Source organism: Phascolarctos cinereus, unplaced genomic scaffold (assembly GCF_003287225.1).
Source record: "Phascolarctos cinereus isolate Bilbo 61053 unplaced genomic scaffold, phaCin_HiC Scaffold_7;HRSCAF=346, whole genome shotgun sequence".
NCBI classification, from domain to species: domain Eukaryota; kingdom Metazoa; phylum Chordata; class Mammalia; order Diprotodontia; family Phascolarctidae; genus Phascolarctos; species Phascolarctos cinereus.
The window spans coordinates 159192731-159213059 of record NW_027556180.1 but is presented as its reverse complement, the minus strand read 5'-3'; the positions used below and the strand labels follow the sequence as shown (position 1 = coordinate 159213059).

The window sequence follows — 20329 nt, the reverse complement described above, 5'->3', positions numbered from 1 at the left end:
GATGGTGAGGAGCAGGCAGTAATCCTCTTGCACTCTCCCAAATTCTTCTCCAAACAAATTTAAAATAACACCTCAAATTGAAATCTGGAGTAACAGAGCCAACAAAAGAGCAAGGTGAGACTTTTTTTTACAGCCCAAGTCAACTTAGGAAGTTAGCAAGAGAGGTCAGTGACACCAAGATCAAAACTGGCATAGAGCACTCGCCAGGGCAGCCCCAGCAATGGGCATTGGAGGTGGCAGCAGCTGCAACAGCAGCAGCAGCAGCAGCAGCAGCTTTGGGAGATCTAAGCACAAAACTGATAAGGGGGTCAAAAACTGTTCAGAAATAGATTATAGGGGACCCATTGCTGGCACTGGGTAAAACTAGTACTTATTGGCAACCCTATTTCACATACACGGCTCTGTGTCACAGTTGCAGGGAGGTGAGGAATACTGGCAAGTGGGGTGCCAAGAAAGTAGGTAACCTGGTGAGATTCTAGGACCAAGAGGAGTATTAGCACTTGCAACTGTAGAGGATCAGAAGAACTTCCTGCTTGAATACTAGAGCACAGACCAGAAGAGTAGTGACCACAGATGTCCCTGGATCACAACTAGCTCTGAAAACATCAGCATGAAAAAGCCTAAAGCTAGAATTACTACCAAGAATAATCTATACAGAATAACTGAGTATAATCCTTCAGAGGGGGAAATGGACATTTAATAAAATAGAGGGCTTTTAGGTTCAAAAGGCTAGACCTGAATAAAAATTTGACATTCTAACATGACTCAAGAAAACATAAAAAGGTAAACATAAAGCAATCATAAGAGACTCTATAAAATTGAACTGTTTAAAATCCTATATGTAAAACCAAGACCAAACATCTGTAATGGGGATATTCTAGGGGCCTTTCTAATAAGATTGGGGTGAGACAAGTCTTCCCATTATCATCAATATTATTCAATATTGTATTAGAAATACTACCTATAACAGTAAGAAAAAAAAGGAACAACAAAACTGGGCAATGAGGAGACAAAAGTCTCACTCTTTGTAAATGATAGGATGGTAAACAATAGAACTCTAAAGTCAAGTAACAAATTAGTTGAAACAAACAATTACTTACTTTTGCTAAGTTACGATAGATAAAATAAATCAACTTACATCATAAACATTTCTCTATATCCCCAACAAAACCCAGCGGGAGGAGATAGAAAGAAAAATTAAATTTAAAATAATTGCAGAAAATATAAAATACCTGGGTGCCTACCTACCAAGACAAACCCAAGGACTGTGAGAACACAATTCAACCTACTTAATTTACCTATGCAGTTCCATACTGCTTGTATTTCCAAAGAATTATTTTAAAGAGATAGAAGACATAATAACAAAATTAATCTGGAAGAACAAAAGATCAAGAGGATCAATAAAAAAAGGGAAGGCAGACTAGAAGTTCCAGATTTACAATTATATTAAAAATTTATAATCATGAAAACAGTTTAGTAATAAGAAATAGAGTGGTGGATTGGTTGAAGAAATCAAGTACACAATACACAGGAGTATTTACTACAGTAAAATAGTATTTGATAAACCCAAAGATCCAAGTTTTGGGGATAAGAACTTGACATTTAACAAAAATTCCTGGGAATACTGGAAAGCAGTTTAGGAAAAAAAAAAAGTAGGCATAGATAAACATCTCACTATATGTCAAATTAAGGTCAAAATGGGGAAAAAATGATTTCAACATAAAGTGTAATATTGTAAGAAAATTAGGGAAGCATGAAAAAATGTACTTACTAGATATAAGGAAAAGGGAAGACATCATGACCGAACGAGACAGACAGGATCAGGAGAAGTAAAATGGATATGTAAGTGCTAGAGGTAACTTGGAAAATTGGGTCACTAATACATCTTAGTGAAGTATCAATTGGTCCAACCATTTTGGAAAAGTTTGGAACTATAGACAAAGGGCTATAAAACTGTTTATATCCTTTCAGCCATCAATGTTCTACTAATTCTATGTTCCAAAGAAAAGGGTAAAGGAATTGTTTGTACAAAAATATTTATAGCAGCTCTTTTTGTAGTGGCAAAGAATTGGAAATTGATGGAATGCTTATCAGTTAGAGAATAGCTAAACAAATTATAGTATACTATTCTGGAAAAATACTGTGCTATAACAGATGACAAGTATGATGATTTCACAAAAAACCTTGAAAGCAGTATATGAATTGATATTTAGTGAAGTGAAAGAACCAGGAGAATTTTGTATTTTAGCAACAATAACATAAGGATGAGCAAATATGAAAGACAATGATCCAAGATAATTCCAAAGAACCTAATGAAAAATGCTAGCCATTTCCAGAGAGAGATCTGATGAACTCTTAGTGCATATTGAAGATGTTTTTGTTTTTGTTTTTTCTCTGTCTAAGACAATGTATTAGTTGAAGTAAGTTGAGTACAGACTACAGCATTTAGAGCTGTGCTATTTATCTTGGGCTATAATGGGGTCACCTTACATTACAAATGTTTCAGAAGTTCAGCTTCCTGAAGAGAATGCTGATAATTTATTGCATCATACGTAGAGCCTGGCTCCTAGCTTTCATTTGGTGGGATGGCATCAGTATCAGTGCATAGCTTATTTATGCTTAACTGCTCTTGTGGCTTAGCTGCTCCTGGCAAATTCAGTTAGCTTAATTCAACAATTAATTTCCAGGTCACTGGGAAAAGTAGAAACTTAAGAGGATATAAACATTTGTAGATTTTGATGCTATATATTATAATTGGTATAGTTACTCCAAAATTATATTAACTTTTTTTCCCAAATGCATACATACATATGTATTTGCATATGGATACACATAAGTATACAGAAACATACACATCCCACACAAAATGTGCACATACATGTATGCATATGAACTCTTAACTATCAATGTCATATCTCTTCTCATGTTCAATTGGTCACAGATTTTCGTCAGACTAGGTTCAAGATCTTTGACTTCTGACAAATGATTTAAAATTTTGGAAATTTTAGAAGTAAAATAATTTGTTACGGTTTAAGGTGTTAGTAGTCACATAAAAATGAGGATGCTAACTGTCACACTTGAATAATTGATGTCCATAGAAATGGTTCACTAGATCAAAAAGGGGGAAACAATTTAACACTCATATAAAGTGGGTTCAAAAGTATCAAAACTCACTCGGAAGGCACTGAGGTGAAAACTACCCTTCCATTTTTTTCCCCCTTACATTCTCCCAAGTGGTCTATAGGCCAATGTATTTCTGCAAATGAGCTTGGTCATGTAACCCTGTTTCAAAACCTCTTCTGAGAGAAGCCAAATAAATGATTGCTGTTTCTTTTAAAAGAGAGAAAATGGAAGTAACACTTGAAAGTGACCTTATGGAGTCAGGAAGAGTGTGTTTTCAACCTTGATCTATAATGATCTATGAGCTAGATTCTTCTCACAGAGAAGATCATAAGAAAAGAGACAAGGAAAAATTTATTTCTTGTCAGGACTGACTTACCTGTTATAAAATTTAGAGAGACTACAAAAAGTGAGGACTTTAGAGGTAAGAAAACAAGTATTTAAGTTAAATAGTCTCCTTTGTTGTCATGGTCAAAGATGAAGAAGACAAAGAGGAAGAAGTTAGAGATCTTGAATCTTTGGGTTTATCAAATAATTTTTACTGTAGTCATTTACTCCTGTGTTTTGTGTAACTAATCTCTCCCACTAATGCACCACTCTGTTTCTTAGTACCAGATTGTTTTCATGATTACAAATTTTTTAATATAATTTGAAATCTGGAGCTTCTAATCTACCTTCCTTCATTTTTTTTGTATTGATCCTCTTTATCTTTTTTTCTTCCAGATCAATTTTGCTATTATTTTTCCTATCTCTATAAAATAATTCCTTGGAAATGTAAGTGGTATGGAACTGACTATGCATATTAACTAGCTTGAATTGTGATTATTGGACATTGGCTAATGCTACATATGAGCAATTAACATTTCTATAATTCTTTAAATCTGTGTATGAACAGCGTTTGGTAATAATGTTCCTATACACCTTGGCTTTGTCTTGGTAGGTCAGAAGATGGAGATATCGTCTTTCTTTCTTTATTAAACTACTATTATGTTACTATAACATATATGTGTATATGCACATATGTACTATATATACTATAACATTTTATTTTTTAAAGTGACTGAATAAGATTACTTCAAAGAGCTTTATTTTTCCAGAATTTTATTTTTTATTTTTTTATTTTTCCCAGAATGAAGAAAAGTCACCAGCAGATACAGTAAAATTATGAGTTAATACTATTTGTTATCTTTCTCATAGTTAAAATCTTGTAAATAATTACTTGTATCTTTATTTGTTTATTTATTTATTTATTCATTTATTTATTTATTTTTTACTGAAAGCTTGCATATACTGGCCACATGTGGTGACACATTCCTGCAATTCCTGGTACCACAGAGACTCAAGTTAGCAAAGCTCTTGAACTTAGTGGAAAAAGGGTTCTTAATATTTTTTTTCATAGACCCTTTTGGTAGTCTTGTGAAGCCTATGGACCCTTTCTCCATATAATATTTTTAATTAAGTAAAACATGTGGGATTATAAAATAAATAAATTGTTTTGAAATAATTATTAAAATAAAAAATAAGGTAATGGACCATATGTTAAAACTCATTGCTAATATTTGTACATTTCCTCATTTGTTGTTAAAACAAAAGAAAACAAAACAAACAAAATAATCAAATAAGGTCAGATTATCCCCCCAGGTAGTGAAACACTAATTATTTAATAAATAATAGAAAACTATTTTTTCCTACATTACTTACATTTCTAAGTTGTGCAGTCACCTAGAATTTAAAAAATATATATATTAAGGTTATTTTTTTTTCTTGTTTAAAATCTTACACCATGAGCTGGGCATATCCAGTGAAAGCAAAATGACAGGCTTGTGTTTGGAGTTGTGGATGCAGAGGCACATAGTACCCATATGACAATGACTGTTTTTTTTTTTAAATTTTATTAATTTATTCCGATCCATCAACAATCACTTCCATATGCTTTTGAGTTCAAAATCCCTCTCCCCTTCCTCCCCACCATACTCCCCAAGATGGCGCACAATCCGATATAGGCTACACATCCACATCCCCACCAAACATACTCCCACATTAGTGAAGCTGTAGGCAAAAACCAAAACCAATAGGAAGAACCATCAGAAATAGGACATAAAACTCACCAGAAGAGAAAAAAAAAGATAGAGATTCAACTTTCACATTTATGATCACTATCTGTGTCTTTTTCTCCATCCTTTTTCTCCCTGTTTGTGCTTTTCTTTCTCCTCTCTTCCTTCTTCCCCATCAGTACTTTGCTTTTGACCTCTCCCTTTTTCAGTCTCTCCTCCCTTCTATTATCCCCCTCACCACTTCTTCCCTCCCTTCCATCCCCCCCTCCTTTTCTTTCCCCTTTTCCCTCATACTGCCCATAGGGCAAGTTAGATTTCCACACCTGATTGTTATTCCCTTCCTGAGCCAAATCTTATGAGAGAAAGGTTCAAACAATGTTCACCTCCCATCCTTCTTTCCCTCTACTGTAATAGGATTTTCTGTCTTTTCCTGTAATGTAATTACCCTTGCTGCCTCCTCCTTTCTCAGTACATTTTCTAAGATCAGACTAATGCTCTTGCTTGGATCCATTTAACCCACTTGATTAGATTTTTTTATTATTATTACATCAAAGTCATGTATACTCCTTTAACATGGTGTAATAACAATACATTTCTCAAGAGTTGCAAGTGTCATCTTCCACTGTAGGGATGTAAACAGTCCGCCCTGATTAACAACATTTTGTATCTTTCTGTCCCATTTACCTTTTTATGTCTTTCTTGAATCTTGTACTTGAAGATCAAATTTTGTTGAGCTCTGGTCTTTTTATGAGGAAGGATTGGAAGTCCCCTATTTCTTTGAATATCCATCTCCTCCCTTGAAAAATCATGCTCATTTTTGCAGGGTAGCTGATCCTTGGCTGCAATCCAAACTCTTTTGTGCTGTGGAATATCACGTTCCATGCCCTGCAGTCTTTTAATGTAGAAGCTGCAAGGTCCTGTGTAATCCTGACTGTGGTTCCATGATATTTAAATTGTTTCTTTCTGGCTGCTTGCAGCACCTTCTCTTTCATCTGGCAATTTTGGAATTTTGCTATTATATTCCTTGGCATTATCAATTTGGGATCTCTTTCAGGTGGTGAACAGTATATTCTTTTTAGGGTTATTTTACCTTCTGGTTCTAGGACTTCCAGGCAGTTTTCCTTTATGATTTCCTGAAAGATACTGTCCAGGCTCTTTTTTTTCATCATGATTTTCAGGTAGTCCAAAGACTTTTAAATTATCTCTCCTGAACTGATTTTCCAGGTCGGTTGTTTTACCAATGAGGTATTTTATGTTTTCATCTATTTTTTCATTTTTTTGTTTCTGTTTGACTGATTCTTGCTCTCATAGAGTCATTAATTTCCATTTGTCCAATTCTAGTTTTTAACAGATTGTTTTCTTCTGTTAGTTTTCGTACTTCCTTCTTTAATTGGTCAATTGTATTTTTAAGGGATTTGTTTTCTTCAGTGTACTTTTTTTCCAGTTTGCAAATTGTGTTTTTTAGGGACTTGTTTCCTTCAGTATACTTTTTTCCCAATTGGCCAATTGTATTTTTTAAGGACTCTTCTACCTCTCTCATTAGACTTTTAAAATCTTTCTTGAGTTCTTCTAAGAAGGCTCTTTGGGCTTCAGCCCAGTCCATATTCCTCTTTGATGTTGCAGATGTGGGTTTGTCGACAACGTTGTCCTCCTCAGAATTTCTGTTCTGATCTCCACTCTTCTCATAATATTACTCTATGGCACATTTCTTTTTGACTCATGGTTTCTTTATTCCCTGGCCTTTAAAGAGATTGAGCTCTCCTGCTGGGGAACAAAGGGCAGCAACCCAAGCCTCCTGTGTTGGGAGCCCAGGTCCCGGCCACTGGCCCTGTGTTCTGGGGCCTCCTATGTTGGCAATTGGGGGCCATATGGCCCTGGCAGCCCACCTGGTACTGGGCTGGAATCAGAAAGGCTGGAACTTTCAGGCAACTCCAGGTTGCCTGCCCTTCCCTTCCCCTAGCCCTCCTCAGGTCCTTTTAGATGGGTGCCGCCAGGTGTCTATCCACTTGGGGCTCCTTGCAATGCTGCCTCCCTCATTTCTGCTAATGAACTGGAAGAGTCCTTTGAGATATAATGCCGAGGCTCCTGGTGGTTTTCTGAGCTGGTTTCTACTGGTTCCCCCACCCTCACTGAGGCACTCAGAGGTCCAGGTGTTGGTGTTTACCTGCTCTACCACCTGGGCTTCAGAATCTCCTCCTGGTTGACAGTTGGAGGCTGTAGGGTTCTGACAGCTTACCTGGTGTTGGGGTGGAGTCAGCAAGGCTGGGACTTTAGGAAGACTCCAGGTTGTTTTCTTCAGCTCCTTTCAGATGAATACCATAAGGTGCCTATCCGCCCAGGGCCTTTTGTAGTGTTGCCTTCCCCACATTTGCTGAGGCACTGGGAGACTCATTTGCTGGGCTGCTGTACCATGTTCCCCATCTTTCTTCTAGTTCAGCTGTTCCAGGTTTGGTTTTTTTTCCCTAGGGTGATGTTTTCTGGTTTTTCAGAGGTTGATTGGCAATAACTCATTGTGAACTCATTAGACTCCTCCATAAGATTTAGCAAACATTCATACTGCCCAGGTACTCGAAGTAAAAGAAAAAATAAAGAATCTAAATGAGGGTTAACTCATACACATTACTAAATTTTGTGCAAGGCTGTTAGGGAGCTTCGGACTGATGGCAGGGCTGTCTGTCCTATAGTTGTTCATGCTTTTATTTTTATTCACCTCACCTGGTATTAACATTTCCTGCTGAAACCACTTATATAAATGTAGGCAAGAGATATGAAATGTTGGTTTTTGCTATGTGCACATTGTATTGATGAACTGGTAGATGAAGTTGGCACTGGTTGGGTTCATTTCCAAGGCAAGATAAAAGTTATTTCCTATCACAGTCCAGAAGCAAAGAAAAAAAAATACTTGTGTAACAAAAGAATAATGAAATAAAACATGTAATGTCCTTTTTTCTAAATAAAAACATTGTAATTAAAAAATATATGGAATTGAACTAATGGAAGCTAATGCCTTTATGCAAAATCAAGAAGAGAATTTGAAATATATCATTGGAAAAAAAAAAAAACAGTTGACCTGGAAAATAGATCCAGGAGAGATGATTTAAAAATTATTGGCCTAACTGAAAGCCATGATCAAAAAAGAGCCTAGCCATCATCTTTCAAGAAATTACCAAGGAAAACTGCCCTGACATTCCAGAACCAGAAGGTAAAATAGAAATTGAAAGAATCCACCAATCACTTCCTGAAAGAGATCCCTAAATGGAAACCCCCAGGACTATTATAGCCAAATTCCAGAGCTCCCAGGTCAAGGAGAAAATATTCCAAGTGCCAGAAAGGAATAATTTAAGTATTGTGAAAACATAATCAGGATAACACAAAATTTAGCAGTTTCTACATTAAAGGACTGGAGGGTTTGAAACATGATATTCCAGAGGGCAAAGGAGGTAGGATTACAATCAAGAATCACCTACCCAGCAAAACTGAGTATAATCCTTCAGAGGGGAAAATTCAAGCATTCTTGATGAAAAGGCCAGAGAAAATTTGTCTTGAGAATAAAAATAACAGAACAATAGTTCTGTAGACCTTCGGTTTTGTAGACAACCTAATACCTCTTTTTCCCCACACTTCCTCTGGAGATTCCCAAACACTGAGCTAGCTATGGCAATGCATGTATCAACCTCATCATCAATGTGTACGTCCCTGGAAAGTATGCTTCTAAGGTAAGTGAACTTATCCACCATATTCAAAACTTCTCCATTTGCTGTAAAGAATGGTTCCATGTATGGAACCTGCCTGTTAGAGTACCTATATTTTCTTGGTGTTAATTGTTAGGCTAAAATTAGTACAAGCAACAGAGAATCATTCCATACTTTGCTGCATCTCAGCTTCAGAGGCTGCATTGAGTGAACAATCATTGGAAATAAAAAAACAAAAATCATGCAACAACTCTCCCTCTACTTTGGTCTTGGCTTGTGGTGGTTGACCTTGATGCCATGTACATTCTCACTGAAGGCATCTGACAACATTGCTAAAATCTTGCTAAAGAGCATAGGAAGAAGCACAGAACCTCACTTCACTCCATTGATTACAGGAAGAGTGTGAGAGCATGATTCATTATCTAGAGCCCAAACAAACAGGTTGTCATGAAATTGACATATGATACTGGTGAAGTTCTGGGCACACCAATTTTGACATAATTTCCTATCAACCAAAGTGAAGGAAGAAGAACTAGGAGATTTTGTGCACAGTAACAGCAATCTTGTAAGGATGACCAACTGTGAAAGGCTGGGATACTCTGATCTATATAATGATCCAAGACAGTTCCAAAAGATTTACAATTTAAAAAATGTTTTATGGTTCTGGAGAAAGAATCAGTGAATTCTGAGTGCAAACTAATTCATAATTTTCTTGTTTTTTTCCAGTTTTTTTGGTGATATGGCTAAGATAGAAGTGTTTTATATGATTTCATATGTATAATTGATAAAATACTTTTTGCTCAATAGATGGATGGGGTAAGAAGGAAAGAATCTGGAACTCAAAATTTAAAAAGAAAAAAATATTAAAAAACAATCAAAAAAAGTTACTGACTTTGGAAGGAGTGGTTCTAAGTTGATACAAGCATTATGGAAACTTGAAATTATGCTCCCCAAATTTACACACTATGGCTTGTGAGCTACAATATAACTTTACATCCCAAAGGTATCAAAGAAAGAGTAAAAGTGTCCATTTGTACTAAAATATTTTAGCAGCACTTTTTAGGGCAAAGACCTGGATACTAAGGAGGTACCTGTCAACTAGGGAATAGTTAACCAAGTTATGATATATGAAAAAAATGTGGGTTCAAAGAAACCTGGGAAGACTTTTACAAACTAATATAGAGTGAAGTAAACAGAAGCAGGTGAACAATTAATATAACAAAATCATTACAAACACAAATGATTTTGAAACTATCTTATCAATGCAACTGTCATTCCAGACACATCATGACCTACGCTATCTAAAAGAGAGATAATGGATTCAAGATGCAGAATGAGACTTCCACCATTAGATATGACAATGTAGGATGTCATTTTGCTTGCCAATGTACATTTGTTGTGAGGCTTTTGTTACAAAGATTAATAAAACTTAAAAATGAAATAAAACAAAATATATAGCATGGATAAATTCCTTGTGCATTCACATCACTCATTTTAGCTCAAATTTTTCCCACTGATAAGAACAATCTCTATTTGTTATTAGAATGAATTTCTTTCCTTCTGAAATTATATTTCTTCTAGAAAATTAAGTTATAGGATCCTATCTTTAATTTTTCTGAACTCTGTGAAATCTGGTCTTCCCTAAAGTATAAATCAGGTTATGCGTAGTTTTCCTCCTTATTTACCAATCAATAAACATTAAGTAAGTGCCTATAATGTTCCAGGTACTGTGGTGTTGGGGATATCCTTAAGGTTATCACAATCTAATGAAAACATTACCATGAACTCCAGCATTTTAACTTCCCTCCATGATTCCCATTATTTTTACTTCTGCTGACCAGTTGCAAAATAGGGTTCAATAACAAAGATTGAGAACTATCGGAACATACTTATACATATTTATGTATTTTGTAAGACTTCAGATAGCATTTTTCAGTAATTCCATTCCCTCTAGCTCTGAAAGAACTAGAACCTTCTTGACCCTTCCTCCACCTTTTGTTTTTTAACTCGTTATACCAAAGCTCATTACTTGAATTCAGGAGGTTCTTAATCTGGGGTTTGTGAGCATATAAAAACACATTTTGATAACTGTATTTCAGCATATTTTTTTAAATATAATGTATTTTTTACAAGGGAACCATAAGTTTCACTTCACTTCTAAAGGAATCTACAACACATAAATAAGGTAAGAATCCCCTACTTTAGTAGGGCATTAGCAAATCTGACTTTTTTGTAGCTCAGCCTCCAATCCATAAGAAAACAAAGACAAAACACAGTGTATTCATTTTCTTATCATTAGGCAACCCCTTACAATTATTTTTAAACAGTTGCTCCATACAGTGGTCAAACACACCTAGATATGTGTAGGAGAAATCTGGGCTGAATTAGATTTAGAATATTTTATAGTGCTTTCAATGATAAGTTCTAAGTTTCTTGCTCACTGACTCAATAGTCTATTGTTTAAACTGCTAATATTCTCTTTCTTATATCATTCAACTTTTATCTACGTTATACCACAAAATTAGAATTAAAATTGCAAACAACTCAAAGGGTAACAGAAAGACATATGGCTGTTTAAATAGGTTCAATGCCATGAAAAATTTCATAACAATTAGAGCTCTCCAAAAGTGGAACGGTATCATATACCAACAGTTTCCTTCTCTTTCTGATCTGAAATTCTCTCTACTGTTACTTTCAATTTGAACTGCAAAGAAAAGCTTTGCTCTTGCCATGTATGTGCTTAACTAAGGAAAGAAAATCTGAATTGTTTTAATGACCTTTTTTATCTTATCAATTGCTGCATTATGTTTTTTATCAATAATAAGAGAATTTATGGAAGTAAGAATATGGTAGGTTGCTCTGGTCTTGTGGGGAAAAAAAGCCTTTAGAATCAGACATCTTGGGCTTTAATATAAACCCTACCACTTACTAGCTTTGCAATCAAGAGTGAGTCAGTCAACCTCTCTGAGGTTTTATGTCCTCATCTATAAAATGGAGAAAAGAGGTGCTCAAATTATATATTTCTTAGGATCATTATGAGCATCTTCAATGAAATAAGGTGCACAACATAGCAATAAACTCTAATATCCTACTATTAATGATAAGGGAAAAATACTTTGGACAGGCAAAAAAACCAATTTACATTTCCTCATTAAGTTTTTGTTTTTTTTTTTTTTTTGGAATTTGGGTTAGTAAACTTCAGCTTTGCTCAAGCATCTTGAGCTGGTATTACTAGCACTTGTTAAGTTATATTGGTCTTACTGATCTTGGCAGTTTTTCAGGGGTCAGGATTTCACAAGTAAAAAACTGTTCCAGAGCAATTTTTCATTGTTCATTGTTATGAAGACATACACATTTGGAAGCAGTACTTCCTGGCCTGATATTATTCAGTATGGCAATGTGCACCAGTTAAGGGATTTGATTATCAGAATAATACTGAACAGAGGGCCTGCAAACACACCTGCACATGAAAGTCCTAGAGTTTGGATTTTTATTTCACTCGTTTAGCATCTCTCAAATCTCTTATAAATTAAAAAAAATACTGCTGTATTACTATTTGCAACATCTGGTTCTTAGTGGCATATTATAACAGGAAGAAGCAGGCAAAGATTTGAAGTGCATTCAAATTATAAATTGGACTCTCATTTGTATATTTAAAAATGTATATGGGGAGGTCACTGGGATTGAATGTCTTTTGTGGATATACATATAAAATATGAATATGTGTATATATGTACATACACATATGCATATATATATGAATGCATGTGTTTTCATTAAAATCCTCTAATGCGTTAGTGAGGTATAAAGAAAAAACAGGGTTCTTGACACCTATGTTACCAAAGCACAAGCTCTGGCTGAACCTACTCAGCTAGAGAGGCAGTGATGACATACCTTATGGATTTTATCTAAGGAGCAGCCAGCCTAAATTTGGAGAGCTCCATCACCAGTTTGGCTGCCAAGCTTTTTTTTTTCGGACTATGGCTGCTCCCTGTGGCCAGATTGAGTGAAGTGAATATCTACAAGATGAAATTATAATTGTCTACAAGCATATAGTAAGTTTCTGTTACGTGCTAGGAATTTCACTAAGTATTGGGGATACAAATAAAGACAAAAACAGCTTTATTTTCTAGTAGTTCACAGCCCAGTGGGAATGATAGCATACAAATGACTACAGAAAAACAAAACACACATATTTTTATATGTATTATGTGTATGTATGTGGATGTGTGTGCGTGTTGAAAACACTAAAATTAAGGATCATGAAAGGCCACTTGTAGAAGAACAAATTTTATCTGAGTCTTGAAGAAAGTGATGAAAGTGAGAGGGTAGAGAGAGATGATAGAAGCCAGAGAATCCAGAGAAGCCACTGGACCTTAATGAATAGAGAGGTGATGTGGTCACAACTGTCCTCTTGGGAAGATCAATTTGACATCTCAGTGAATGATGGATTGCAGTGGAAAGAGTTGAGTCAGTTAGACCAATATGCTCATTATTTTTCAGTAATCCAGGCATGAGATGGTAAGAGTTTGCATCAGGTTAAGGGCATTGTCAGAGAAGAAAAAGCTGTGTTTGTGAGAGACGGTACACAAGTAGAATTAATATGACTTGATAAGAGATTAAATATGGCGGGGGCAGGGGAATAACAGAGTAAGAAGTTAAGGATAATATTCAGGTTGTTAGTCTGAGTGACTGTGAGGAAGATAGTGTCCCCTGCAGTAATAGGAGACTTTAAAATAAAGGAGAAATTGAGGGAGAAAGATACAAGTTAGTTTGGGTATTAAAATAGATGTTTATATTTATCACTCAGTCTCTGTGTTAGAATTTTCCTCAAATGGGGCAGTGAGGCGGTGCAGTGGTTAGAGCACTGGCCCTGGATTCAGGAGGACCTGAGTTCAAATCTGGCCCCAGACACATAATACTTACTAGCTGTATGACCCTGGGCAAGTCACTTAACCCCATTGCTTACTGAAAAAAAAAAAGAAAGAAAGAAAAAGAAAAAAAAGAATTGAACTCAAAGGAAAATTAGTGTGACTTTTATTAGAACAAGAATCTTTCATCCAAAATATCCAACAAATGTCCTTTGATTGTTTGCTAGAATATCTTTAGATAAGGGGATCCATGCATACCATAAGCAACATTCTGTTTTGAAGTATTTCTCATTGCGAGGACCACTTTCCTTGTATCAAGAGAGTTTGAATACTAGCTCTGCCATTTACTCTCTGTGTGTCTTTGCACACCTCATCTATCTTCTATTATCATCTGAAAAATAAATATATTTGACAGCCTCTGAGACACCTTCTATTTCTAAAACTAAAATATTATGATATTTTATCAAAATCTACCTGTCAGTAACATCCACCCATTTCTCCTAAGATTTACTCTCTGTGGTCAAATAGACTGTCCAATCTTTCTTCTTCATGAAAGTTGCCAAGAGAAAATCACGACTTCTGGAAATTTATATGAAAAAACTAGGTTTATTACATGAGAAATGAACACACATGTGGAACCCAAAGGCAGAGCAGAGTCCATAATCCATATAGAAGTTTGCATTTTTATAACAGCAGGACAAAAGAAGGAGGAGATGCCAGGAAAGGGCATGGCATGGAAAGATGAAAGGTGTAGTAAGGGTGAGAAAAGGGCAAAACCTCTCCCGAAGGGGAAAAACAAAATGATGGCAAAAAAGCCATATTATTTTCCCTTGGGAATTGCTAGGCTATGAAAATAGAAGGATGTGTTTATCTCAGTGGGGTCCCAAATGCACAAGCCTGGTACAGACTGTCTAACATCTGTCTTGACTCCCAAGGACACATAGAAAATCCAGCTTGGGATGAAAACAACACATTGTGTCAGTTCAGAGGAAGGGCTTCATCCTTGACACATTCAGTGCTTCCTGAGCACACTCTGGGTCCAGTATTTGTAGAAAATATGGCAACTCAAAAAGACAAGTTCACAAGATGACTTAACAGTCCTTAATATCATCCTTCAAGTATTTGTAGAGAACTATCATGTTCCTGCCAAGTCCTGTCTTCTCATGACTGCCCATGGCATAATCTCCCAATCTTTAAATCCAGTTTGGCCTTTTCTAAAATTTGATGCTGCAATAATAACTCAGAATACCAGATGTGGTTTGACCAGGGCAGAGGACAGTGGGATCATCAACTTTTCACATCTGTCATCCTTTGCTTCATTTGATATAGCATAATCTTTCATTTTATAAATAACATATAACTGATAATATAGGAAAATGGACCTAACCTGTGATGTCATTGGTTTAAAAAACTCTGAGTAAGGAAATCTCTTCAACCAATAAAGCTGACAATTTATATGCAATTTATAGTCCTAAAGATTTGCCTAGAGCACTGAAAGATCAAATGAGGCTTACCCAGACAATATATGCCAGAGGAGGTACTAAAACTGAAGTTTTCTTGGCTTTGAGGCCAGCTTTATATCTCTACAAACATATAATGTATTATTCTGTATATATGTGTACTCAGTAAAGAAAGGCAACAAATCTAGCTTTGAAATATATCACAGAAGAGTTTTATAGTTTAAAAAAAAGTGGAATCACACTCTCAGGGTTTGAGGTCATCTAGTCCAACTTACACCTGAAGCAGGAATTCCCTCTACAATAAACACATATTTTCTTGATTCTTCCCTTGAGTGTATAAGAGCACACCATTCATTTTTGCACAGAAGAAAATGAACTATTTCTTTTCTCATATTCTCCCTCAAGAGCAGGGTGGAACTACCTCTATGAAAGAGGTCAAAAACTTCTAATGATTTCATACTATAATATAAAATGTCTGAGAGCAGTAGAGACTCTTCTAAAATATTACAAAAATGGTCTATTCTATACTGAAAACAAAAAAGTGATTCAAAAATCCATATTCAGGACATGTTTACCATCCCTCTCTAAAGAATAGGTGCCTGCATTGGGAAGAGCCAGGTTCACTCATCACTCTCTTCTTTTGGAAGCCTTTCCAGGAAGAGTGTATTCTGATGTAAATTGAATAACCTAGCCATGCTGCCCAAAAAAGAGAGAAATAGAGAGAGAGACAGACAGAGAGACACAGAGACACAGAAAGATCCCTTATGTGATCCAGGTTTATAGGGAAAATGTTCTATTGTTATTTTTTCTATATCAGGCAGCTAGGTAACACAGTGGGTAAAGACAGAGAGACAGAGAGATAGACAGACAGAGACAGAGAGAGAGAGAAAAAAAGACAAAGAGAGAGAGACAGAGAGAGAGAGACAGAGACAGAGAGAGAGACAGAGAGAGAGAGAGAGAGAGAGAGAGAGAGAGAGAGAGAGAGAGAGAGAGATACAGTTACGGAAAGACAAGAGTTCATGAGTATTTTTTTTTTTTTACATCTGAGACTCAGTGGGCTGATCAAATTTGACACCTAGATATTAGAGAATGGAGAAGTAAAACATAAGCTGAACGATATAATTGCAGAAGAGATACATTTAAAGACAAAGTACTGGTAAATGTGAGAACACACATGACATTTGAAGAGAGTGACAGAGAGCCACAGTGAATCAGTGGCATACAGATGGAAAGTAGAGTTCATAAAAGAGCTGCCAACAAAAGAGAAATTTAGCATGGACAAAAATGGACCTTGAGTGATGAGTGATCCTTAGTACCTTTGCTTGCTGAAATATAGTGTAATACTATAAAACAATGACACTTTACTGGACTTGGCTTACTGGGAGATCTCTTGGCATTCTGTAATTGATGGAAATTGATGGAAAATTCTTCCGGTGTCTTTTATTATGTAAATAAAATTGTCCTGCTTTGAAGCTTTGTGAGCCTAAATTCTTGAAATTACCACTGCTGGCTATCTTTGGGTAGGTATCTAGAAAGAGATGCTAATATAAGGATGTGATTCAAAACTGTTTTCAGGTTTTGTTCAGCCCACATTTGCATAGGAAAAGCCAAAGGATAAGGTTTAGTAAGAAGCAGAAGAAAGTGAAAGGCCCTTTAGCCAAGAGTGAGGGAATGCAGTAGTTGAAGGCAAGAGGTTCTGTCTTTTCTGAAAGAGCAGTAGCAGTAAAAAGTAGATGGGCTTTAAGATAATTAATTGAATATGGCAGTGCCTTTTCTTCCTTTAAGGGAGACTAAGCCATGTAATCCTCTTAGCAGAATTTGGTGAAGTTAAATCCATCTGAACAATATAAGAGATGAGACTGCAAGATGTATGGAGAGTTACTCAGCAGGAGTAACAGGATAATAATATAAATCATCATCACTATGATGCCCTTCAAGCACGAGTACTGGCTTCATTTATTCCCTTTATCTTTGTCTTTTCATGTGTAAACTCTGGACCCTTTACACATGTAAGGTCATAAACTCCTTTCCTCATGTGTGCCTTGTAGATTTTCTTTGCATGTGTACCCCTACACATGACTTTCTGTATGTATTTGTTCTTCCACATATGCTGTATTTATGGAAGAGTGTGGTCCAGGTTTATAGGGAAAATGTTCTATTGTTAATTTTTTCTATATCAGGCAGCTAAGTGGCACAGTGGGTACAGCACCAGCCCTGGAGTCGGGAGGACCTGACTTCAAATGTGACCTCGGATACACAATACTCACTAGCTGTGTGACCCTGAGCAAGTTACTTATCCCCGATTGCCTCACCCAAATTTTTTTTTAAAAAATTCTATATCCCTAAAAGCTAACCTATAAGTTAACCTATATCTCTATGTCTAACCTATATAAGCTAACCTATAACTCAATAAGAGTTCATGAACTATGGTTTTAGGCATTGTGGATCCATTACATATCTTGAACTGGAGTGGCTATTCTCTGGGGTATTTGCCCCACGATTTGTTAGTAGTTGTTAGACTATAAATTTCAGGTTCTACCTCATGGGTACTGGGCTAAAGGTAAGCCAGTTTTGAAAATCAAAGATCTCTGAAGAGTAGTCAGATCCTCCATATCAGAAGACAGGCTGTGACACAAGGAGAACAATTCTACTTTCCTCTGGATTAAGGAATAATTTCTTTTTAGGATAGTCCAAGGCTGTTCATGGGCTAGTGTAATGGAAAGGATTACGTACTGTGCAGATTCAATTTAGGTTCGGATCTCAAGATATAATGACACCTACTCAGTGCAATCTTAGCAAATAATCACATTTATTTTACAATGATTAATGATGATTAAATCAAAACACATATAAAGATAAGAAAAACATTCAATATAATAAGTAATAATCAAAATAAAGAAAAGTAGGAATAAGAAAAGAAAGGATATACACTCACTGACCAGATGAGCTCAAATACCTAATAGACCCAGGAGACTGGAGAACAGTGAAGAGGTCTGGTCAGGGAGGCCAACGGAGTGGCGTCCAGCTCCATCTCAGCAGATGCCATGCATACAATCTGCTTCCAAACACAACAGAGATTCGGCGCCCCTATCTCTGACATCAAAGTCTCCAAAAATCCCTTTCCAAATGATCCCTCTTACATGTATGTAAACCAGGGAAAGACAATCTTGATATTTTGTTTTGTGTAGGTATCCTTGGTGAGCTCATGTCCAGGCACACATACATCTTTAACAAAAGTACCTGTTTGTTGTGTAAGTCACCACGGAGTGATCAATTTCTTGGACAGTTACACACCTTTCTCGAGAGAAATGTTCCTTGAGATACATTGCTTTCCCATGTAACGTAGTGTGTTGGTGCCAGTCTCCATGGTCCCGGCCATGCATGTTAACTCCCATTTATCTTTACGTCAGGTCATGAGGCAGTTACACCATTAGGTCATGATATGGTTACACAGGGGACTGAGGAGGATCTATCCTGCTCAGTTTCCCTTTCAGCTAGATTCCCTTCTTTTTTTTTTTTTTTTGGCTAGGCAGGGGGGTTAAGTGACTTGCCCATGGTCACACAGCTAGTAAGTGTTATGTGTCTGTGGCCAGATTTGAACTCAGGTCCTCCTGAATCCAGGGCCTGTGCTCTATCCACTGCACCACCTAGCTGCCCCCATGAGCTAGATTTCAAAAGAAAATGATTTACCCAGCTTAACATCTGTTAAGTAAGCTGCTACTCAATGCACTTCAAGTTTACTAGCTGATCTGCACCCCAGGATGTATACAGGCAGTTGTTATAAGAATGAAAGACGGGCATCTGCTCCAAAGCTACTGATTTCACGACATATCCTATTACAGGTTATATGGTAAGTGCTATGAATGAATGAAGAAAGTCCATAGTTTTTTCTATAAGTGAATAAACCCAAAGATGATATTCATCTTTAGTTTATGACTCTCAAGGTCTGCTGGATCTTCATTAAATATTTTAAATTACTGGGAAGAGGTCACGAGATACAAAAAATTGATAATAAAATTGAGATAGTTATAATGCTTTCATTTACTTTATGGATCTAATGTCATGAATTTTAAGAATATAAAATGTACTATTTAAGATATTTTTCATAAATTATTTTGTCATAATTATAAATGTATTCAATAAGTTTCCTTTTATTTGTTGATTCATTAATTTGTCCATTGATTGATTATACAAATGTTATTACAAAAAAAATGTTATTATTTTAAAAATGCCTCAGATTTTGCTTGTTCATGACTTGAGACAAGAACATACCAATGATACAGGGAAGCCAAGAAAGTTAAGTTAGCCCTTATATGAAAAGTATCTAATAAAAGCAAAGCAAAATAAAACAAAACAGTATGTTATCTGTTCTCTACCATGCCTTTCCCCAATCTTACTGGAAATTCAATGGCTACATGACATTCCCCTTATCCATACTCATTTTCTAAATTGCCACCATCAACATTGCTAACTCTGGTACTTGGTTTTCATTTCTTCATAGACCTCTAAATTCTCAAGTTCTTCCCACACTGGTAGTACATGGAATCCCTTTTATGAAACATTTTAAAATGATTTTTAATTTTTATTCTTAATTTATGAAATAAAACAAACATTCTTGTAACACAGTATATTTTTTTAAATGCACAGGAAACTGCAAATCTACAACTTGCTATTATTTTTAAATATATAATAAAGTTATGTAAATTTCTGTTTTTTCTCCTTTTTCCCTCCCCCACTCAAACCTAGAGATGAGTACCATTAGACATAAACATATATTTGTGTTTGTGTATATGTATATGTGTGTGTGTGTGTGTGTGTATGATCACTCTACATATAGTTTAATTTATCACTTCTCTCTCTGGATACAAATAGCATCTTCCTTCATTCCTTCATATGTCCTTTGTAGTTTATTTGGGTATTTACAATAGTTGAAATTACTTAGTCACTCAAAGTTGTTCTTAGAAATGTTTTCCTGTTACTACATACAATGTTCTTTTATTTATGCTTATTTGGCTCCTCATTTTTTTAATTTTTATCATCATTTTCACTATTTAATTGTTCATTATTTCATACATCTATCATCGAGTTCATCGTTTCCTATAGTCTAATAGTATAACATCACAATCATATAC

The 20329-nt window shown here is 35.8% G+C and overlaps 1 pseudogene; it reads right to left on the bottom strand.

The window, feature by feature from the left end:
* The window catches only part of LOC144454875 (uncharacterized), a 198212-nt pseudogene extending 179632 nt beyond the window's left edge, over positions 1-18580 (bottom strand).
* Between the last annotated feature and the right edge of the window lie 1749 nt (positions 18581-20329).